Below are 6,887 nucleotides of genomic sequence, written 5' to 3' on the forward strand. Positions count from 1 at the left end.
GTATCCGGTGGCAGACTTGTATATTTGTTGAGATAAGATATGCTATGATTCAAGCAGAGTTCTTTTCTTCGCACTTGTAGCATGAGGTGTCTTTTGTCTTTCTCCCATCACAAAAATATTAGGCATGAATATGGCCACAATGATATAATAAACTCAGCAAACTCCAAAAGCTTGATGTCTGACAATGTCATATCTTTTCTACTCCGAGTATTTATTTTGAAACGCATGTTCCGTTAGCACGGGTGGATCGCAGAAGCCCACGATCGACCAACCCGCATTTAACTAGGCGACCTGGCAGCTAAGAACAAATGATTAGGAAGCTTCTTATTCCATTGGCTAAGTGTACTCCATCGCCTTCTGAAGTCTGAAGTCGTTTGTCCAAGACAAAGAATTTACAACAGCTCCATCATTTCCTATTGCCGGCCGGTGTGTTCACCTTCAAATAGTGTAACGAACTCCTGTCCGCACTCGTTCATCACATCATCAGAAAGACATTAGCACCGGTACGAGTACGTCCTGAGAGGCCACTTTGTCAATTGTCATTGTAAACTAACGCTGCATTGCCCACTAGTTAATCATGAGTGTCGGTACAGTGCGATATTTCGATAAGCTCTGCTCCCCCGAGCAATCATGCATGCATTTGGTGGCGGCTATACCGTGGGTCCAAGTGGCTCCCAGCAGGTTGCAATGGATTAAACCTAACAAAACCAAGTTTACTTCACCCAAAAATATGGCCCCTTTGTTGAGATCCTCGTGATTCGTGAAAGAGGTTCAACAACATGGTATTGATCTGGGAAAAGTATATTTTGATCTCTAAAATACGCGGAGTTTCTAAATTAAGAGTACAATATATATAAATGTCTGTAAAACGTATATTTTCTGGAGAAAAGTAACTGATAATTTAAAGAACGCAAAATATACTACCTCTCTTGTTTTTACACGGCGTATATATGACTGATTACTACAATGCTTCGACCAATAATAACTAAATTTAATTTATGTGATATAAATCTGCACATCAAAGTTATGATTGTGACCTTATATCACACCAACCATACGTTAACACTAATGCAGGATAGAATATTTGCACAAGAATATGAAAATTGAGAAAACCTAAAAATAAGGTGTGCCCATTCAATCAATACTAAGACATTTTTCGTGTGTTGTCCAATATTTTGCACTACGGACTCATCATTTTTGTATAAGTTCTTTCGACGAGAGGCATTTCACCCCTCAGTTAATTTTATAGAAATCAACTTGCATGTTGGAATCATAAAACTAAGATTCTTTTACACCCCCATTAACAATTGGAACTCAAATTAATGGCAACGACACAAGCTCCAAGAAAGAACATAATGCCTACACATGGTGGTCAACCTACCACGACAATGGTGGTAGCTAACAAAAGATAAGATCTTGTTAACTTCGCTGAAAATAGTCCCTTTGTTCAGATCCTCATGAGAGGGGATCATGGTATTCGGCAGGGGAAAGCAATAATCTCTATAATATTGGCAAACGGTAAACTTAGATTTAATACTTGGAGAAGTTATACCTAAATTTAGTTACAGTACTAGACATACATGGTTACCTCAGTCAAAGTGATATGGATGATGACTTGGTACTGCTTTTGCATAGTAGAAGCATAGTCACCGCACATTAAATATATTTGAAGTTACATATAGGGAGGGTTGTAAATTAAGAGTACAATATAAATGTTAGTAGAAAAATTATTGTCTGAAGAAAAGTATCTGATAATTTAACGAATACAAGATATACTACCTCTCTTGTTTTATACGGCATATATGATTGGTTATTATAAGGCTTCAATAATAAATAAATGTGATTTGTGTAATGTAAAACTATATAAAAGTTATGTTTGTGACCTTGTATCACACCAACCATATATTAGCATAAATGGTTGGTCAAATTCTTGTCTTAACCAATCAAAACGCAACCTGCCAGTAATATGGCATAGAATATTTTCACAAGAATGTCAAATTTGAGAAAACCTAAAAATAAGGTGTACCCATTCATGCAAGACTAGGGCATTTTTGGTGTGATGTCTAATATTTTGCACTATGGACTCATCATTTTTGTATACGTTCTTTCAACAAGAGGCATGGCACCCCTTAGTTTTTATATAGAAATCAACATGCATTTTGCAATCATAAAACTAAGCAATTTTAATGCCACCATTAACAATTAGAAATCAAATTAAAGACAACGGCGCAAGCTCCAAGAAAGAACTTAATGCCTACACATGGTGGTCAACCTACCATGATAGTGGTGGTAGCTAACAAAAGATAAGATATTATTAACAATTTTTGGAAATTGTCTTACGTTGTTTCTATGACATCATCAACTTCCACTGTGGAAAACATCACAGTTAACGACCTTGTATAGCACACCTGTGAGAAAGAAAGTTCATGATTGCTTAGAAAATCGCGTTCTTGGTAGTCCACAACACCTAGGCAATGGAAAAGATCAAAGATGTGTTTTATGGTTGTAAATCACTCCCTCCAAATGAGACACATTTCAACAAAATTGCATGCATGTGTTTGTGAATGCCACTACCCTATGAAGTCACATAGGGTGCATAAAACAAAATGAGCAATAGGGCAAGAAAATAGAAGGTTGACCATATGTTCGACTTCTATGAAATCATAAGGTTTTATTGTTGTAAATCACTCCCTCCAAATGAGACACATTTCAACAAAATTGCATGCATGTGTTTGTGAATGCGACTACCCTATGAAGTCACATAGGGTGCATAAAACAAAATGAGCAATAGGGCCATAAAATAGAAGGTTGACCATATGTTCGACTTCTCCACACAACGAGCAACCCTCTTCTCTCAGCCAACCTTTTATTTTCTAGGCAAGAAAGCCCCAGCGCAATTTTTATAATACTAGCATAGTGTAAATTTGTGCAAGGCTAACAATGTCTACATAAATAAAACATAAAATACATATATGTTGCTGATTACGAATTCATTCTTCGAGTTTAGTCACATTATGGTGTGTAGATCTATGACCTACCATTTCTAGCTATCGCAATATATATATATATATATATATATATATATATATATATATATATATATATATATATATATATATATATATATATATATATATATATATATAACGTGTATTTCGTACATACCTGGAGTGTATGTGTCTAAATTACACATACCTAAGGTTTACATACCTAACATATACACATACAAGTTACACATACCTAACATTTACATACTTAACATACACACATGCAAGTTACACATACCTAACATATATATACATGTATCAGTGTACGTACACCTTAGGTATGCAATACCTTAGGTATGTATCACTTGAGTATGCTTATCTTAGGTATGTATACCTTAGGTATGTGTAACTCAGGTATGTATACCCTCAGGTATGTGTACTACAAAGCAAAAATACGCGTATCTACGTATGGTGCCCGGGCACCATGGAGCACCAGTTGATTTACCTATATATATATATATATATATATATATATATAATATATATAAAGTAGGATTTTCATCCAGAACATCTTATTATTCCTTATAATGAAAATACCCTAGGCTGCCAAGATGGTGGTTTCCATTTTTTAAAAGTATGTACATCAAGTTTTCCTTGAAACTCCCAAATTCTTTATACGTAAAGATGATATATTTTATTTTTGTTGAAAGTTAATTGTAGAACAATTGTACCTCAAGACATAGAAGTCTTTCCTCTTGAGTGAATTTCTGGTATTCAAATTTGCATGTAGAAGCCAAAAAATAACCTTGCATGTCGGTTGAGATGCAATTTTCCAAATATATTTAAAATATGGTGGTGTTGGTTGAAATATTAAGGTTTTGCAAGTGTTGACATCTGAGAACTCTTGATGTCCCAAAATATAGCTATGAAGGTAAATATATTACTCTTCCACCATGTCTTATATTTTCGAAACATATATTCTCCATGGAAATAAACTCTTCGTAAGCTTGTTGAGAAAGAGGTAGGTATAAGAGATATTCAAAATAACTATGATAGATTACTTGGTGGATTGTTATGCTTATGTTTTTTCCTAATAAGACCAAGTGGGGAATTGTGATACAGACATTTATCCTGCCCTAGGTTAGTAAATGTTGTTCTACTTTACCATCCTAAAGTGTCTTCAGCCATAGATTTCTAGTGGTTTGAGAGCTATTTGAATATTATCCTTCCTACGGAATGATCCCTCGAGGTCGTTATCTAGGTAAAGTACCAGTGCTATAGTAAGTCTTTTAATCTTGTTGACCCATGGAATATCTAGAATATTGGAAGAATTTTTGGGAACTCCTAAAAACTTCACTTCTGGTATCAAAGTTCATGATACCCAAATCCACCTATATATATAATCATCTCTACAAATAGTGCTCGTTTTTTATTTCTTGTTTAATACTCTTAGAGAAATTCAAGGAACACATGTAGAAAACGAGCATTGATGGGCGGTCATGTTCAACCACATGCAATTTTCTTCCATAGGAGAAAAGGCAGAAATTTCTGCTAATATTCCTTTAGTTATAAGTAACATGGGTTTAAATTGCTCCATTTGTGTTTTAAAATCCCTATGAGAAGACCAGTATATGTGAAATAAAGTTCCCCTCTTCTAAATTTCAAAGCATTAGTGAATCGTCTAGTTCCATGTCACTTGTCTTCTTGTAATAGGGATTACAAAAATACTAGCTTATTGAGGTGATCTTGAAGTACAAGCAAAGTATCATCATCATAGTAAATAACAGAGAAGTAATGAAAACGAGGGATTTTCAATGGAACTTTTAACATATCTTGTGGCATTTATTTTTTAAGAACATATTGCAATTCAAAGTATACACATTTAAGACACCGTAGTGGGCTTTAAAGATAACAACTGGTAAGGGGATAATTGTCTACTGATTTTGTACATGTGTATAGCCCAAAATGTAGTGTTTGTTAACCCATGATTTCGACCCTAAAGGATTGGTGAAGCTAGAAGAGTAGAGATAGTTTTGTAGTAATTTTGGTGGTATCAAGACTCACATTGAGTATATGAAATGACATGTTATAAGGGGGGTTATATACCTAGGTAAGTGGATGAATGTTCATGTTGCTTAGCTAGTTGCATTTTTTATCATATACCATTTGAAATCTCTTCAGGATACATTGGGCGGTTCTTGATGATACTTATTGAAATCGTAGGTACCAATATTAGCATATGTTGTGAGGACATGAACTTAACATGGGTAAGCTGTTGGAACCTCATAGATCTTCAATAGTGGCATGGCCAATTTTGAAGTTGGTGCTGCCAAGATGGCCACTTTGTTCCCAGTATGACTTAGCTCTGCCTAAGCATGAGGCAAGATCACCCTCAAGCCTAGAGATTTTGATCCACTACTCTTCGAGAATTGACATATCCTAGCCATATATGCACGACCGAGAGCTTCCACCATGTGGATCTACCTCAAGAAGTTCGTGAAGGTCCTAATCTAGATCTTTACCTACTTGCATGCTTTACTTTTTATTGTTGATTTGTGCTAGGTCTTGCAAGCTTTCTTGTTGTTTTGCTTTTAGTAGATCCACTTAGTTAAATTTTAGTAATCTCATATCCACCTCCTCTATCAGATAGACCTCGATCAAAAAGATAGGTGATAAAGAGGAGAGCGGTCCAGGAGAGCGATCGGGAGGTGGCAGCCGCCACAAAGCCAATCTAGGGTTTCATCATCCTTGATGTTTACACCGCTTGTCTGTTTCGCTTCCTACGGCATTGGGGCCTTGGAGGTATGGCGGACCACGACCCCTCGTCGGCGGGGATTTTCCATTCTTTAGATTCTTTTTCAGTGTCTTTTTCGTAATGTTAAGGCGGCGGCTACATCTTGAAGTCAAAACAAGGTCCTCTCCATCCTATCGTCGCTCCGGTTGTGCGTCTAGAACTAGCGGAGGGCGAGTGGAGTCGTGTGCCTAGCGGATCTCCTGGGACCCGAACGGTTTTTGTGTTACTTGGTGTGGTTTCATGTCAGTCTCTTCCTATCTACGGTTGTCATCTTTGGCGATGGTTGATGCTCTGGTGCGATGGTCCTTCGGGGCCTTAGCATGACGATTTCCCGTTCATCTCCTACAATAATCTCTACTACGACAAGCTTTTCCTGACTCCAATGATGGAGGGGTGAGGACGGCGGCACGCCTTGGGCTCATGCTAGTGTATGTAGTCGTCACCAAGTGATCCAAGTAGCTATTTGTAATTTTCTTTATTTTCTAGGCTATTTATACTACAAATGATGATTACTAACGACAGGTGGAAATTTCGCAAAAAAACATAGGTGATAAAAGGGTTATCGTTTCATAAAGTATTTTTTATCACCGGTAAAAAAAACAAAAGATGACTGGCATTTGAAGATAGGATCATTCCAATTAACCCACCACTGAATAAAACAAGTACTAATTATGAAGATACTCAGAAAGGAGGGCCTTGCTCTCAATTTTATCCAAGGACTTTCAAAGTCCAGATGTACGCACTAAGGGCATCTCCAACCGAGTGATCCAAACGGACGCGTTGGGCCATCCGTTTTGGGCCGTTTGGGTGCCGAGCGGACGTGCGGACGGAGGCCCACGTCCGCGCGTCCGTTTGGGTCGCACGCTGCGTCCAACGCGCGGACGCAGCGCATATGTAATAAAAAACAAAAATGAAATTGAAAAAGGAAAAGGAAAACAACAAAAAATAAATTTAAACTAGTTGTTAGTTAAACTTAGCCCTATTTTGGGCAATTTTTACACAAAAGAAAGTCCAATATGGGCTTTAAACTATTAAAAAAACCCTAGGCAGGGTTTGCGAGCACGCGGTGGCCGCCGGCAGTACTACCCCCAGTAGTACTCGTCGTC

Source organism: Lolium perenne, chromosome 6 (genome assembly GCF_019359855.2).
Source record: "Lolium perenne isolate Kyuss_39 chromosome 6, Kyuss_2.0, whole genome shotgun sequence".
NCBI classification, from domain to species: Eukaryota; Viridiplantae; Streptophyta; class Magnoliopsida; order Poales; family Poaceae; genus Lolium; species Lolium perenne.